Consider the following 17553-nt stretch of genomic DNA (forward strand, 5'->3'; position numbering starts at 1 on the left):
GTTTAAAGCTGCTTTTCTGGCAGGACTGGCCCAGTAGAAAGCACAGTCCAAAGGGGCAGGTGATCAAGGTGGGCTGTTGAGCAGGAAATTGGCAGCAGGAGACATGGAACAAAGTGGTTAAGGATTGCCCTGGAGAGGGGCATTGGGAACACCTCAGGGAAGGGCACAGCTAAGGGCCAGTGTGCTGCAGCCACTCCCTTGAGCAGAATGTGTCTGCTGTGAAGTCCCACAGGAGACCTGCTGGTGTCCCTGCAGTGACAGCAGTGTGGCTGGAGCAGGCAGACAAAGCAGGGGAGAGTTTTCTCAAAGCAATGTCTCTGCTCCTGAAGCATTTGCTGTTGTTGTGTCATTCCAGACGTGCCTCTACAGTGGCATTAAATAAGATAGCAGTAATGACAAGAAAGCACCCATTTAAAACTCGTGGAAAAAGGAGATACCAACTGTCATGGTCTGAGCCTGGCGAAATGCCAGTGCTTCCATGAGAAAACCTCTTTTCCTGGTATCTACTGTGAGATGTGATCAGAGATAGAGCAGAGCAGGCTCCAACTTACGATTGAAAGGAAAAAAACTTTATTAACATAAAACTACAGGGAAAAAACACACAGAACACAGGATGAAAACCTTCCAAATTTCCTCCTCCTCCCCCCACCAAAAATTTCCTAATTCTGTTACCACCCTTTGGATAATCAATTCTCAATTCTTTGAGAAGAGAGGAGTCCCTCTTGCACTACAGACTTCACCCAGGAAACAGGCGAAACTTCTCGTGTTTCTGTGTCACGTGTGGCACCGCCCGGAGAACATTTTGCCATCGTGACCTCTTCCTTCCATGTCCAGTGCTCTCACCACTGCACATGGACCAGAGCTGCTTCTAGGGTTTTTTCTCTTTAAGGATGCTTTGTCCAGTTCCAAAAAAGAGCACAGTCCCTCTCCTTTTGGGACACCTGTCCCCCCCATGTTTCACCCCCTGGGGCTGAGGGGTCTCTTGAACAGAGATCATCTTCCTCTTCTTCTTCTTCGAAGACGGAGGGCACCACCACAACCCTCCTCCACCCTTCGTCTCTGTTCACACACCTTCACATCACCGCACTCTCCTGGCTCTGAGCCACTGCCTCCCCCCAGAATGCAGTCTCTGTGTCACAGGAACTCAAGGGTTCTGTCCATAGCTATCCAAGAAAAGTCCAGCCAAAAGCCACTCCATCATCTCCTCCCACCTAGAATTCTTCTCAACTTCTCTCAATCTCACCAACTCCAGGAGGAATCAGCATTTGCAAGGTTTCCATTGTCCCAAGAAGGGTTAAAAGTCCCAGGCTCTGCCGGTTTGGTTCATGAACTCCCATGGCTGGCTGCCCTGCTGGGCACCCCCCCTTCTCCTTCACTCCAGCCGCGCTATCACAAGCACAGGCTGCTCTCGCTCTCTCTCCCTCCGGGGGGGGGGAATGGGGGATGGCTGCCCGAAGCCCTGGCAGTGCAATGCTCCTCCACCCTTCGGCCCAGGCCTGGCCTACCTCCCTCCGGCCCCATGGCTCCCCTCCCCCCTGCCCAGCTCCGAGCTGGACAGGGGAGGTCTCCTCTGGTCCAGGGCCGGAACTCAAAAGGAACTTCCAGTGGGAGTTCACAGCTTTTAACCCCCTGTGTTCTCAGAGGCGTATCCATGCCCTCAGTGGACAAACCAGGTGCCAGTATTAAAATCTGGACACCGATTGGCGTGACCACACCATCCCAAAAAAAACCATTTCCCCTCAAACCACAACACCAACTCTACTTTTACCCAAGTTGCTGAGAAAATAACTGAACCCTACCCTCATTCAGCATTCACCTCCCTTGTCTTTTGATTTTCACCTCATCTGTCTTTTTATTTTTGCCTTTCCTTCTGTTTGAAACACACTAACTTTTAAGTACAATGAAAGGGGACAAAATCATCAAAGCAAAAGAAAACTATTTATTAGTAAGGATTCAGCTGAGCCGGGTGTGTCTCCCTCCCCGAGAGCCAAGCACACTCACACCCTCTGAGAAAATGGCAATCTTTCTGTGCCCTTTATACCCGGCTGGGGCGGTCCCTGTCCCCTTTCCCATTGGATGGGTACTCAGGAGCTTCCATTCTCTACTGACCACCAACTTTTCTGTCCCCTCCCCTCTCGTCCTACTTCCTTTTGGTCAGGTCTTCAACCCCGTCCCTCACACTGCCACACTCAACAAACCAACCTGAACAAATCCAAACCACAAACAACACACAGAACCAACAAATTCCATTCTTTTGCTTTATGACCTTTTGGCTTCAGCCAAATACCACCTCATCTCTCCCACCTCCTCTGGTCCTGTGCTCTTCTTACTGATAGGTCTAAGTTCTAGAGCAAAAAAGATATTTGCAGTTGTGTGGGCCTGCGTTTCCCTGTCTGAGAGTAAAGGACATCCCAGAATTGTTTCCCATTGAGTCTCCTGTAAATCCATGGGTTTGACTTACTCCATGAGTGCTCAGTCAGTGCCCCAGAGCTCTGTGACCACATGGGCACAGGGCTGTGCTTAAGGGAAGTGCTGCCTGGCATTGTGGAGAAAGAAACCTGGAGAAATAGATGCCAAACGAGCAGCTTGGCCTGAGCCTGCTCTGTGTGGCCCAGCAGCTCTGGATCACTCAGAGCAGAGGTGGGTGAGCCACTGTTTGCCCAGTGTGGGCTGGGCAGACGTGCTTGCCCAGAGTCTGTACTTCCCTGGGGATCAGTGGAAGATTCTCCTTCATGAACCTTCCTCCCAGCAGCTGAAGTTCTCCCTGCTCTCTCTCACCTCTCCAGCTGCCGTCAGCTGCCCCGAAACAGAGCTGGTTTGGGGTTTCCCCACCAGAGCTGGTATTTCAGAACTTCGTTGCTCGGGAGGTCTCTGAGATGGAGCTGTCTCTCATTAATAAGGACAAGGTAAGTGCTGGCAGCTGGAGCTTTAACACTGTGCTGGAAGAGGAGAGTGCTGTCATTCCCTGGGTGTACAGCAAAGCAAGTTGTCTGCTGCATCACATGCAGAAGAAAATATCTCAGCACCTTGTTCTGCAAGATGCTGGAAATCTTCCTGTGCTGGGAATTGTCCCCTGATTTTGGCCATGCAGTGATGGTGTCTATCCCAAAGGAGTTTCCTTCTCTTGCAAGCTCTGGATTGAGAGGAATGTTGAGGGCTGTACAGTTCTTTCCTGCTCTCCTGCTTTGCCTTGAGTCTATCCCACACCCTGTGTCTCCTTGGTTAATCTTGGCTCCTGGTAGGAGTCTCTGCCCTCTCAGCCAGTTTGGCTCCCTTTGTGCAGCTGACAGTCACAGCTCAGGGGCTGAGTCTTCTGCACTTTGTGCTGGAATCACTTCTCATCAATGGCATTGGCACTGCAGGAAACGTGTTCTGAAAGAGCCCTGCAATCAGGCTGATGGAGCAGAAGCAGTGAGAGGCCTTTAGGTGCCACTTCAGGCACCCTGCTCAGCTTCATCCAGCTCTGCTCAGCTTTTCCAAAAGCAACACGGTGCTCTGCTTTGCCTCTGGAGAACCAGAGCGCATCCAAAGCTGTGTGCTCCTGGAGGTTTCCAGCTTCACTTGAAGAAATTTGGATTGTTTTGCAGTTTGCCAAGAGAGCTAAGAGGGGAAAAAGTTGAAAAATGTCAGCAGTTGTGTTCCAGTGTAAAGAGGAAAACTTGAGACCACTGGAATTTCAGTCAGGGAAAGATTTTCTCAAGGGAGGCTTGTGCCAAGAGTGGGCTGGTGGGAGGAGACAGGAGGGAGTCCAAATCATCTGGTTTAGACTTTTGGAGAGCATTTTGGTGCTCAGGGGTTGATGCTCTCAGTGTGCCAGAAAATGCATGTTTGCTGTGTCTGTGAATGCCAGAGGGCAGAACCTGGCCTGCTGGCTGCAGGCAGGAATGCCCAGCAGCCCAGCCTGCCCGCACAGGCAGCAAGAAGGCCTGGAGAGCCAAGACTGGCTTTTCATCCTGGAACCACACTGTCAGTCAGTGCTGGTCATGTTTCTCCAGGCAGAAAAGGCCTTTGAAGCCCATAGTCAACAGGCAAAGCCTGTCTGTGTTGCTGTCACTTTTGGCAAGCTGATTGCTCTCATGGTTTAATGATTCTTCCTTGCTGCTTTACTGCTAATTGCAATTCTCTTTGCCATCTCCTTGTTTTAGGGATTGTCTTGCTGTGTTCCTTCCCTGTTTTGCTTTTCAGGTTTGCTTTTCTTCCCAGTAAGGCCACAGGGCTTGGTCTCCTCTCTTGCTGCTCTGCCTGCCTGACTGTATCCCCACAACGTCCCTACCCAAAGCTAATCTGCTAGAAGGGAATTTCTTCCTTCCCCCAGGACAATGTGCTGGTTTGCTTTCAGGTAGCACATTCCCCCTCTGGAACATGACAACTGCATGGCTGTGTGCAGGCAGAAGCCAGCAGGTTTTTTGGCCTTGTTGAATAGGCAGATGACTTGGTTCAGGTGCTCTGTCTCCATCCTGCTGGTGCTGACCTGCTCAGCCCTTCCTTGCCAGCAGGCACTGCCCTACTGGCCCTGGCCAAAATGCTGGAGGCAGACAGAAGGGATTCCAGTTCAGCCTTGTGAAGGATGTGCCTGTGCCTGCAGAGCTGAAAGTGCTTTGGGAAGGGGCCAAGGAGGGATGCCAGCAGGGCACGGACAGGTCTCCTCTGGTCCTGTTGGCACAAGTGGCACAATGATCATTTGGTGTCTTTGCTGCAGATTCCTTGGCTGGTGAAGGTATCCATGGAGAGCTGCCCTTATTTCCAGCTGGCGTGCCCCAGGGATGTGTACCATGTGGTGCCAGCAGGCTCCTCTGCCCCTGTGCGCATCCGCTTCAGCCCCACCGAGAACAAGGTGAGAGTGGAGGAGCCAAAGCACAGAATGATCTGCACAGCCATTGTTTTCCCTGCACTCTGGCTCCAGCCCATTGCATGCTGTGAGCTTGGCTTCAGGCCATGGGCAGGCAGCCTGCAGCCAGTCACACCTTGGCCCGTGCTGGCAGGCACTGCAGCCAGGCCTGACAGGCTCTGCTTCCCCTCCCTGCACATCCCTGAGCATTCCCAGGGGAAGATGCAGAGGGAGCAGGATGGAAATGACAGAGGGCTGTTGATAGATGTTGGGCCATCTCTAGGTCTAGGGGAAGGGGTTTCATTATGATGGAAAACACCAGAGGAACCAAGAGGTCAGAGAGCTTTCCTCCTTGCTGACTGGCACCAGCTTCCCTGCCTGCCCCTGGGCTGGAGCAAAGACGGTGCTTTTTCACCCCCTCTGCTCTCCAGCCTTGCAGCTGTGCTGTCCCAGAGCACAAGTGAGCATGGTCCAGCTGCAGGGCCAGGGCAGAGGATGTGCTGTGCCCGTGAGCCCGGCCTGGCACAGGCACACTGGGCTCTGGGTGCCCTTGGTCAGCAGGAGGTTGCTGAGCTGCAGGGGACTGGGACACCTGCCTGAAGGAGCTCGTGCAGGGCAGGTACAAGCTGCAGGCAGAGCTGTGAGCCCAGGGCTTGTGGCAGTGACACTACTGGGGCTCTGTCTTCATGCCTGTCCCTGTGCTTGCTCTGTCAGCTGGCACCCATCCCGTGCCAAAGGTGCTTTTGTGGGGAGGTTTGAACAGCAGTGCTGAGGCCCTGGCAAGTCTGATCTCAGTGCTGGGATCTGGAGGGTTCATGTTCTGATCTGGAGGCTTGTTCATAGGGAAGGGTTTAGGACATGGCATGGAAGGGAGGAAACCTTGCAGGGAAACAAAGAGAGGCCCTTTCCAACAGCATCCTGCTACCTCTTGGCACTGTTCTTCTCCTGGCTTGGTTGGAGAGGCAAAGTTAGAGAGGAGTTCTGAGCCAACTGATGTTTCTACAGCAGGCCAGAGGTGCAAGATCTCTTTGGGTGCAGCTGTTTTCTCATCTTCCTTTTGCTGCTTAGAGCCAGTTGAAGACTTTGTCCTATTCTCAGACAGTTGGAATATAGAAACCTAGAGGAATGTCCTGTGTTCCCAAGCACCATGTTCTTTAGAATGAACTTAGGAATTGTTTAACAATCATTAAAATTTAGAGTAAAATTGTGGTGGCCTAGGGTATGGGTATGACCTAGTGATACAAGAGCTGAATGCCACAGAGATAGGTTTTGCAAAAGTGCCCCGGTGCCTTTAAAATGTGACATATTAGTAGAACTTAGTGCTCATTTTAGGGTGCAATAGGTAAATCGATGCCCTTGGAGCATCAATTTACCTATTGCACCCTAAAATGAACAATAAGTTTTTCTTCTGCCATGGGGATGGCACTAAATGCCCTGTGCTGAGGCAGTTTCTTTTCCTGCAGGATTATTGCCACCAGCTGGTCTGCATGACATCAAGGGAAAGGATCGTTGTGCCCATCCGGGCCATTGGTGCCCGAGCTGTCCTGGACTTCCCTGCCCAGCTGGATTTCTCCAAGTGTGCAGTCCAGGGCAGCACCCAGAAGACTCTGCTGGTGCGCAATGTCGGTACCCAGGCAGCTCGTTACCAGCTGAGCACCCAGAGGTGAGGCAGCTCATCTGTCCTTGTGCAAAACACCTTTGGGTGACAGCAGAGCTGGGAAAGAGCAGCAAAAGGAACCAGAGCATTGCAGCTGCTGCCCTGCAGCCTGGCTGGAAGGGAGCAGGATGGATGGCATCAGCTCTTGCTTTCTGTGGCCTTGGAGCTTTCTCTGTCCCAGATTTGCTGGAGGCTGCTGGAACATGTTGGTAGCTGGCTTGCACCCTCCTGAGCACAAGCAGCTTCTGAAATGCTTCCTCAGCACTGTCAGCCAAATAGACCCATTCCCTGAGAGGCCACAGGCACATGGCTTTCCAGTGGTCCTGGAGGGGACCTCTGGCAATCATCTGAGCAAACACACTGCTCAAAGCAAGAGCAGAGTCTGGGGACTGCAAGGTGCCATTGGGAGATCTGGACCTGGCTTTAGATGCCATAGAAGGGAACAAACATATCAATGGACCTAGCTAAAAAGCAGAAGAAAACAACGTGTTTTTCAAGAAAACCCCCTCCGTCCCTTATCTTTTCTGCCTGTCAGTTGCAGTAGTGATTCATTGAGAGGATGGATCTAACAGGGTGAGAAGTGTCTTAAGGAGCAGCTCACAATGAACAGAGAAAAGGCCAAAACTGAGCTTGCCAGCCCCATCTCTTGGCAGTGGTTTTCATTTGGTTATTACAGTGTCAGGGATGTCTCCTGCACAGCTCTTCTATCTGTGGGCTCAGGGAACAGCTTAGTGCTGTTGGCTGAAATTCAGAGGAGTTGAGAGATGACTGCTACAGCAGGAACAGAAGAGTCTGGTGGGTCCAGCCCAGGGTGGGATGTAGCAGGTGAAGGGGCTGAATTGCACTCAGTTTTTTCGGCCTGAAACTGAGTCCTGGACTTGGCTGGATCCTCTTCTCCTGATAATTTGAAAAAAAGAAGACACCTTCTTTCTCAGGCAAGCCCTGAAGTCACCTCCAGGAATGTTCTTCCCATCCTGCCATCTGAGGGCAGGAGCATGTAACATGGGGCAGGAGTGGGAAGGGAATGGAATGGAAGGGAGTGCTGAAGCCTGGCCAGGGATTCCCCTAACTGGCAACTTCTCTGTTCTGATGAAATTTCTGGCAAAAGACTAAGGGAAGAATCCTGTGCCTTGCCCCCAGCAGGCACTGATCCCCCGAGCCCCAGCAGAGAGCTGCAGCAGGGCTGGCATCAGCCCCGGGGCAGATGCAGGAGCACGTGCACTGCTCTGGCTCTGGGGCTGCTGGGGCCTTGTCTTTCCTCCCCTCCCTCCAAAGTCTCACGTCCAGCCCATAAACATTGCTGGCCCAAGGCTTCTCCACCAGCCAGCAGTGATGTTCTCCCCAGTGGCAATGGGAACAGCTCAGCCCATCATTGCAGCAAGAGGTCCTTCATGAGCACAACCTGAAGCAAGTTCATCAGCTGTCACTGCTGACATGAGCAAAGCTCAGCTTGCCAGATGTTCCCTTTGTTTTTGTGTGTGATGCATTCATCACCAAAGTCCCCAGAAGACACTTTGAAGTGACAGATTGACCAGCAGCAAAGCACCAAGGCCAGGAACTTTTGTTTGCTCAGTGGGGCTGTAGAAGAGCACAAAGCCCAGCAGCTGCTGGGCAGAAGCACTTTTCCCCTGGGCTGTCCCTGAGCATCAAAGCACAGAGTCTTGTGTTTGTCAGGCAAGAGCTCTTTACCTGGTGATCAATGCTGATTGCTCCTGGTAAATCCAAAGTGCACCAACACAGTTGCATAATTATTTTCAACACATTGCACAGAGTTTGTCTTGTGGGCCAAGCAAGCAGTTACCAGCCTGCATGACAACCCAGAGTCCCAGACTGCATTGCTGGTAAATACACAGAAACCTCCTGTTCTGTTTCCTTGATGTGCTCCTGCTGATGGTGCTTCATTGAGCTGGGATTGGACCCTTCAGACTGTAAATGGCATCCTCCTTTTGGGTCTTGTTTCCAGGTCACTGTATTGCTCTAATCTGCAGTTGCACTCTTTCAGAGTTTTGATTGCTCCTTTTCTTAGAAAAGGAAGCTCTCATTGAAATGCTGATAAAATGTGTCTTTTTGGCTAAATCAGGATGTTTTCAATGGAAAAGAAACCAAAGAACCACACTGCAACAGTAACTATTCCTTGGTCTTCAGGGAATAGTTCCTTCTCCCTGTCTGATTGCTAGGCTGTAATCTGCCAGGACAGGGAGTGCCCTAACGTTTGCATCTCCTGAGATGAGGTTCATAGGCAGCAGGAAAAGAGAAATTCCTGAGGCAGTCAGTGTCAAGTTGTCATGCAGATAGCTCTGAACCCTCTCTGTGCTCTTCAGAAACCATTCTCTGATGGGATTGGTGGCAGTGGGACCCTTGAGCCTCATTGCAGAGAGCTGGATGCAGAGTATGGGGGAGCTGAGGTCATTTTAGCCCCAGGATCTGGTGAGAGCTGGATCTCCTCAGCAGTGGCTCAGTGGCTGTTTCTGATGCTGTCTGTTCTGGCTGTCTTCTGCTGCCTGTGCTTGGTTTGCTCCCTGCTTGCCCCAGGGAGCTGCAGTGAGCTGCAGTGCAGAAGGAATCTCCTGGCCAGGTGTCCCCCCAGCCCTGCTCCCTCTCTCTGTGTTGCAGTCCTTTCTCCGTGGTGCCGGCCACAGGAGCTCTGGGCGCTGGTGACACCGTGCAGGTGACAGTGGGATTTCACCCGCGGGCCAGCGGTGACCATTGGGGCTCCCTGGCAGTGAGCTGCAGCACAGGTGAGTGCTGGGCCCTGCACGGGCACAGGACAGTTCTGCACCATGGCTCCGTGCTGTCCCATCCCCTGCATTCCCTCCAGAGGTACCTCCCCTGCTCAGCTTCACCCCAAAGCAAACTGAGAACTCCTTGGTCTTTAGGGGCTTGAGAAAGTGAATCCCCTCTAACAGGCAGAGATTTTGGACTCCTGTTGTGCTGGGAGTTGCTGAGTGGAGGAAAGAGGATCCCTGATTCTCCACTCCCATGTGGTTATGCCTGGCTGAAGTTTTATTTGATTCCTGGGCAGTGCTGTAGGTGAGGTCTCCATCAGACTCTCTCCAATGCAGTGGATTTCTTGCACACCTCTGTCCCATGTGTGTCTTCTCCCCTGGCTTGCCACAGACCCTTTTTCTCTGTGGCCCTTAGACATAGATGTAGTTTCTGTCTAACAACATTTTCAGGTGCTCTAGTTCTTTTTTTTGTGACAAACCCAAACAAACTTCTCCCTGTCCCCATTTCCCAGGCTGTTCCTGCTGTTGCAAACCTCTCACATCTGTCTCCCATTTGATTTCTAGACTGAGGAATCCCATTCAGTCTTAATGGAGAAGCTGCTCTGTACTTACTCATCTTTCCTTTGTCCCTTTTTTATTTCATTTGCAATGCTGCAGCTTGGTTTTTCAGATCAGAACAATATCAAATATTTCAAGACTGATGAGGCTTTGGCTTTGGCCAGGGAGATGATGATGATGATGATGATGATGATTTTCATGGTGTTCATTTTGCAGTGGTTTGTCACATTGCAGAGACAGGCTGGTTGTGTTTCCTCCCCTGTGTCCCCTCCTGCTGGGGGCTGTCACTTCACTTGTTCCTCTGGGCCTCCTTTTGCTGCCCACCTGCCCCCAGGCATATTTGCTGGTCAGCAACAAGGGATCCAAGGGATCAGGAGAGACAGAGTCTGGTGGGATGCCCAGGGAGAGTCTGGGCAAGGCAGGACTGAGCAGGGCTCCTCAGCCCTGTCACCTGAAGGACTTGGATGCAGAAATCCTGGTGATCTGAGTGGTCACCGGAGCACATGGACCAATCTCCCTGTCCATACTGTCACCTTGGGGCCAAATCTCCACAAACACCCTCAGAAATAAGGTGTTTAAGGAGCTGCTCAGGACATCCCCACATTCTACACACAGAGCTGTCAGGATGGGATAAATGGACTGATCCACAGAACTGCTCATTCAGCTCAAAACTGTGACACTTTCTTCTGTGCCCTGTGGTTTGCTCCGTTCCTTGTGCTTCCATCAGGCAGTGAGCTGAGCAAAGACTCCCCTTTGCTTTGTTCCAGGGGAAGAAATTATCCACACAAAGCTCCACGGAGAAGCTGTGGATGTCAACGTTGGGCTGAGCACAAGTTCCGTGGAGCTTGACAAGACTTTCATCTCCATGTCAAGCCACAGAACTGTGTTCATTGAGAACAGGAGTAACATCACAGCCCACTTCCAGTGGAAGGCTTTTCCTAGTGAGGAAGAAGAGAATGAAGAGAAGAGGAGGTTGGTTTGAAAGATGCATTTCAGTGAGATCCATGGCCCAAGAGTGAAGCTAATGTTTGGCCTCTGGGGGGTGTTGGTACTTTTGAATGTTTTAGGCCAAGTAAACCATCCCTGGCACTGGGGTGTGTGTCCCTGGCCTTCAGGAGCTCAGCACTCAGTATTCCAGTTCCATTGATACTCCAGCCAGGGATGGCATTTTGGGAAGGAAAGGTCGATTGTGATGACTGGATTTCCTCAGGTTCTCATTGGGCTCTTGTCTCTCTAATCTTCTTCCTACATGACCTGGCAACATCCCTAAACATTTCCTGAATTGCCAGCCCCTCTTTCCAAAGGTGATACACCCTCTTCTTTCCCTTAGTTCCTTCAAAAGCATGGTCCAGGAGAAGATGGCAAAGGTGCCAGAAGACCCCATGCTGTTCTCCCATGACATTTTTTCCATCGAGCCAATGGTAAGTGATAGCTGAGAACCTCATTTTCCTCCTCCTCCTCCTCTTCCACTTGCTCCTCCCAAGACCCCTGCCCCCGTCCCCCTTCCCCCGGCTGCAGTCACTGGGCAGATCCTCAGCTGGCCCCATGTGGTGGGAGGGAGGACATGGAGTTTCTGGAGTGGCTGCAGAGCTCCCTGCTCAAAGCATTTGTGCCCTGCAGGCTCAAGGCAGGGCTGGGAGCCTGAAAAAGCCGAGCTCTGCTGTCAGGCTCGAGCTGCTCAAGGCACTGTGTGCGTGTCCCTGCAGTGTCACAGGGAGCAGTTATTGCAGGCAGGGGCTCCCCCAACACGTGGGGTTCAGCAGAGGCTGTTGGAGCACTGCCAGCTCACACACTGACCTGAAGCTTGCCACGGTTCCCTGGCAAAAGGAGGCCAAATTCAGCCCAAGGGTAATGCCAGAAATGCCAATCCCCTCCTGTAAGCATGCCTTGCACTATTTCTGAGTCTGCCTTCCAGTGTCATCTGTGAGCCTGGACACCAGGGTGCAAGGCTGAAATGGGCCTTTGGAGTTCTCCTGCACACAGGGACACAAAACCTTTTCCTTTTCTGGTGATGCAAGCAAACTGCCACGTGCTCCCATCAAGCAGAGCCCTGATTCTGAGTGCTGGCATTGTGAGAGATGATGAGTACCTGGTGTGTGCACAGTGCAAAATCCCTTCTCATCTTGGAGTAAAGCCCAGAATAATCCCAACCTCTGCTTTCTTTCAAAACAGCTTAACTAATATTTGCATTTCAAGGAAGGGCATCATGTTCTCTTCTTGATCACTCCTATGGCCCATCTAAGGCCAAGAGCCACCAGTGCACAGGGGCAGTTGCATCCCACTGTGGCTGCCAGCAGCATGATGTGAGCAAGAGCTTGTGTCAGAGCAGCAGGAATCTTGTGGAGAGTGGGAGCTGATCAGCTGAGCATTGAGAGCTTCCAGCGCTGGGTTGAGCTGGGTTTGGAGGGTTTCCTTGGCTCCTTGGGTTGTTCACTCATCACTGATGCTCTAAACAAAGGCTTACAGGAGTGTGGTTGCAAACAAGCAGTGTGAAGTGTGCAGAGCAATGTTTTGCTGTCTCTCTCTGTTGTAGGAAGGAGAAATCGGGCCGAATTGTTCGGCTGAAATCAAGGTGACCTTCAAACCCCTGGAAGCACTGGAGTATGGAAGTGTGGCTTACTGCAGCATCTCAGGTGCAGCTCCTTTGCCCTGCTTCTCTGCCCCTCAGTGAAGCCATGGTGCAAGCCTGAGCCCACTGGGCTCCCATGGAACTGCTGGGAAGAGTCCCTGGTCAGCAGGGACACCTCCCCCTAGACCAGGAAGCTCCAAGCCCCATCCAGCCTAGCTTGGAGCACTTGCAGGGCTGGAACCTCCACAGCTTCCCTGGGGAACCTGCTCCAATCACTCACAGTAAAAAATTCCTTCCCTGATATCTAACCTCAATTTCCTTTCTTTCAATTTCTACCCATTACTCCTTGGCCTGCCACTCCAGGACACCAGAGATGTTTTAAACTCAGCAAAGTGGTGGCTCAAATTGGAAAGCAGCCTGAGGAATGGGTTAGAAATTAGAAGTCAGCCCCAAGGGACATCTCCTGAGGGGAGCGAAGGGTCCAGATCTTCTCCTGCAGCATCAGGAGCTGGTTGCATCCAGCTCAGTCAGGCACTACCACTGAGGCAGCCTGGAAAATGCAGTGTAACAGAGGGAATGATTGCACTGCAATGGACATCTCTCCCCAGGCCGTGAGAGCAGGCTGCCCCTGCAGCTCCGAGGGGAAGGCCAAGGACCCTTGGTTGAACTCAGCTCTCAGACTCTGGACCTTGGGAACGTTTTTGTCAACACCCCCCACGTCTATGAGGTGAGCAGCAGGACTTGGGATGGATCCTGATGGCTCCTGAGGCAGCAGCAAGCGTGCTGGAGCTGTGGAATTCCTGCCACCCTGGGCACTTGTGAGCAGGGAATATTTGATGTCCTGCTCAAATCTGGGGGGGGTCAGAAAGGTGTGTCTGTTGTTCCTGAAGCCCCAGTCCCTGCTTTTGGGCAGCCTTCCTTAGGGATCAGCTGGGAGGCTTCCTGCACTACAACCCCTTGGCCCATGAACCCAGCACTGGCTCCAAAAGCTGCATGTTCAGAGGCTTTTGTGGCAGTGCAGACACAAGGTTCCTTTGGCCTGGGCTCTGCAGAAGCAGCTGACACAAACTTGCTGCCTTTGAGCTTCAGCCCACTGCAACAGCTTCCAGGCAAGTGTCTCCTGCTGATTGCTGCAAGGCACAGGAAAGCCTTGGGAGTTCTCTCCCTTGCTGACCAGTCCCTCAGCACACTTCAGCCTTGGTGCATCTCTGGCTCTAGAAAGAGAAAAGTGTCCCTGGGAATAAAGCAAAGCATTTTTCTACCTATTTGCCTCCCCCACAATAGTATCAAGCTTGCCAAAAAAAAACCATGAGAGATCAACTGAAGGGGTAGAAAGTGAGGCACTGCATCATGCCAGACATTTTCAAAAGCTTGGCTGGGGAAGAGAAAGACACCCTGAGTTTTCTTACCAAAAGATGGTGCTATCTGTACATTTTGATGCTGATGCCTCATTCCCAGTGTATTGTTTTCATGGTGTGGGGAAAGGTGAATGAGCAGATGGTGCTGGTGGAGCTGTGCTAACTGGGGCAGCAGCAGCTCTGGGGTGATTCCCTACACAGCTGCAATCAGCCCATGTTGCTCTCAGGGCCAGCTCTCAGTGAGCTTGGTGATGCTGAGCAGAGGTGCACAGCTCTGTGTCCATGGGATCACCCCAGGGTGAGTGCAGTTCTGTGGAGTTACCTCTGCTCTGCAGGAAAACCCAAAGGCAGAACTTGTCTTGTTGTATCTTTTGACTTCTGCCACTCAGCAGCACAAAGCATCTTCTGCCTTTTCTGGCTGTTCTTGGCATCATGAGACAATAACTCCCAAGAAGGGAAGGTTCCACATGTATTTCCACTTTGCTTTCTTGCTGCTGCAGGTGAAACTGATGAACCAAGGAGCTCTTGATGCTCCCTTCACCTGTATCCCTTCAGCCACCAAGGTGGGCTCCTGCTTCAAGTTTGCACCCGAGGAGGGCATCATTGCAGCAGGAGGGAGCCAGACTGTGCAGATCTCCTTCAGTGCCACCGTGTTGGGCAGCTTTGAGGAAGAGTTCTAGCTCAGAGTGGCTGGATCTCCTATGCCTGCCATCCTGACCATCAAGTAAGGACCCTAGGAGCTGGGTGGGCACATCTGTAGCTGTCTCTGGGACATCCCCCACCTACCTCATGTTGGGCTGGAGCAGAGAAAAAAGGTGTTTCCTGAGGTCTGAATCTGTGCTCTGATGCTGGCACTGCTTTAGTGTGAGGATGCCTCCTGCCCTTGGTGGTGCCTGGGAGCTGGAATGACTCCTCCCTGCAGAGATCTCCCTGTGCCTTGGGCCATGGCAGGCAGTGGGATGGATCAGACTTGGGCAGCAGCTGCTCTGGGATGTCCCACCTGAATGGGCCAGCCAGGCTGATTCTGCAGCAGCAGCAGTGTTTGTAAAAACTTGTGTTAATAATCCATGGCAGGTGGGCAGCAGCAGCCTCAGCTCACCTCTGCCAGCCCTGCTGGGAGGGACAAGCTGTGCTCCCAGCTCCTGTGCACAGAGTGCTCTGGTGCCTCCTTGGCACAGCCAGGAAAGGGCTGAGGTGGGAGTCAGGGAACTGCAGCAGGAACTGTCCCAAGGACTTGGGCATCCTCCCGTGGGCTGGGGCCATGGCAAGAGATAATCCTGGCCCAGCACAAGGGAGAAGGGCTGATCACAGGGGAAGCAGAGCTCAGTCCTCAGAAGCACAGCAGCGTGAGGCCTTGTCCCTGCCAGGCTGAGCCATGTGCTGCTGGGATAATGTAGTGGGAGCAGGAGAGCTGTTCTGGCTGCTCTGCAGCTTTGGAGCTGGGCTGCTGCTGTTGGCAGGCACTGGCTCAAGGCAGTAAAGAAATGGAAGCAATCTGCACTGGATTACACCAATAAGATAAGGGAGAGGGATAAAAAAGAGCAAGGAAGTTCTTACCTAGCAAGAGAAAAGTGGCAAGTAGGTGTGCCCACAGTGGAGAAACAATGATGCTGGCTTTGTTTTTGGAGGAAAAGTGCTGCTTTTGTATTTTGGAAATCAAGAGGGAACCTTTCACCATCAAATAATTGATTCTCCTCTGTCCCTCCCCAAAAGTGATCAGGGGTGTTTCTGCATAAGCAGCTTTCTCCTTGGGCAAGGGCAGGTGTCTCTTGTTGAGATGTGCAGAGCAGAGCCAGGGGCAGTCCTGTGAACACAACACAAGGCCCAGGTCACTGCTCCTTGAGTTTGAACCAAAAGGCAGAGTGGGCATTGATTGGCAGCAATCATGAAATCAACTGGTGAGTGTTGTGCAGCTTCAAGTGCTGATTTCAGTGGATGTTGGTGACTTTTGGAGTTTGTCTGCTGAGTTCAAGAACAGCTGAGGTGCTGTGCTGGATTCAGGACACCCTGGTTTGGTTGCTGAAGCAGTTGCTCTTGGCTGTGCCAGCTGGTGCACTGCTGACAAGCTGGTCCTTTCCTCTGGGATCCATCTGTCCCCTGGCTAGAACTGTTGCTGCTCCTTTCAGAGGATGATTGGGCATGGCCTGGATTGATGTCTCAGAATTCTGTCTGTAATGATTGTGTGGGTCAAACTCTGCTGAGAAAGCTCCTCCATGGGAACAGCAGTTCCAGCTAAGAAGGAGCAAAGCAGGGAACCTGTGGCTGCAAGGGCTGCTTACAGAAGTGTGTGGGGACACCTTTATGTCCATCCCCTTGCAGACGGGGAAACTGAGGCACAGAGCCATGTCTGGGTGTGTGTTCAGGGTCCTTCATGGGACCAGCAACAACCTGGGGGCTTCTCCTGCCTGCCCTGTGCTCAGAGCCCATCAGTGGCTGTTGGCTGCTGGCCACTTGGCTTTAGCTGCCTCCTGTGCACGGGGCCCTGTGCTGAGCCCATGGGGCTGTGTTGGTTGGAAACCCAGGGTGCCCTGAGCCCAGGTTTTGTGCCCCCGAGCCAGGACAGCCAGACCTTTGCAATTCCTTTAACCGAGCCGTTTCCTCCTCTGTCCTCGCCCTCCAGGGGCAGCATCAGTGCACCGAGTTTACACTTCGACCTCCCTGAGCTCGACTTCGGGGACATCTCCTTTGGTGAGTGTTCCCTGGGCTGGGACACAGCCTCAGGAATCTGTGCCTTCCAACAGAACAGCATCCCTCACTCACGCTCTGCCCCAGCAGCCTCTCCAGGCTGTGAACTGCAGGGCTGCTGCTGCCTCAGGTGGCATTTTGCCATTGGGAGATCCAACAGAAGCAAGGAATAGAAAGTCAGTGTTTTCTGGTGTCTCTGTGCTGCTTTGAAAGACAGATGTCTGTCAAGGAAGGTGGGAATCTTCCTGCAATGGAAAGATGAGCCCATCCCTCCAAATAATTCTACCTTTGAAATGAGAGGGCTCCAAGCAAAACTATGGGAAAAGGAATAACAGTTCTTTCCTAGACTCGATCAGGAGAGCACAGATAAGAAGGCAAGAACAGACGTTTCCCAGGCGCCAAGTCCCGTTTTTCCCCTTGAGTGGAGTTCGGGTCCCAGCAGGAGGAGCTGTGGGATCCGGCAGGGCAGTGATCCCCTCCCAGCCGGTGCAGGGAGGGAAGGAGGGAAGGGAAGGGAGGAAGGAAGGAAATGCTCCTTTTGCAAACTGCCAAAGGGCAGGGGGATGTCGGCAGTGCGGAGCAGCAGCAGGCAGGAGCAGGGCAGGCAGGCAGGGTCGATGGCAGCGCTGAGCTGCAGCCAGGGCAGTCCCGGGGCCAAGCACACAACCTCCCGCAGCAGCAGCGGCCGAGCTTCGATCCCCGAGCGGGAGGAAGGGAAGCTCCGCTCCCTGCCCGAGCTCAGCTCCGACTGCACAGCCGCCCCCAGTATCACGCCCGAAATCCCAAAAAACCCCGAAGGGAAAAGCCCAGCCCCAGGGCCAAAACACCCCAAAACCCCTCTGCCCCTTCCCAGACCAAGGGCAACATTCACTGCCAAGCCTAAACCCAGAACAATGAAGTTCCTGAACTTTGGAAGGAAACTCATTGCCTTTCCTGAGCTGCTTCTTCCCCAGCCTGCATCGGCATGGAGGCACTTGTCAAGTTGCCTTGTGAAGAAATGAAACAAGCAAGGCAACAGATAGAAATATGGTTCTGAACCAGGAGATTGATCCTGCTGAATCCAATTTCATTCCTAAGGTCTCTCCAGCTGAAGGCAGCTGTTGTATCTTTGCTTCTTTGTGACTGTTGACTGTTGTCTGCATGTGCTGAGCTCAGTCTCATTTGAGGTTTTG

The 17553-nt window shown here is 52.4% G+C and overlaps 2 pseudogenes; one reads left to right on the forward strand and one right to left on the reverse strand.

Annotated features, from left to right (window-relative positions):
- LOC132334706 (zinc finger protein 850-like) overlaps positions 1-17553 on the forward strand; it is a 1213125-nt pseudogene that overhangs the window by 826262 nt on the left and 369310 nt on the right.
- Positions 1-17553, reverse strand: part of LOC132334717 (zinc finger protein 850-like) — a 260738-nt pseudogene that overhangs the window by 9811 nt on the left and 233374 nt on the right.

Source organism: Haemorhous mexicanus, chromosome 16, assembly GCF_027477595.1.
Source record: "Haemorhous mexicanus isolate bHaeMex1 chromosome 16, bHaeMex1.pri, whole genome shotgun sequence".
Taxonomy (NCBI): domain Eukaryota; kingdom Metazoa; phylum Chordata; class Aves; order Passeriformes; family Fringillidae; genus Haemorhous; species Haemorhous mexicanus.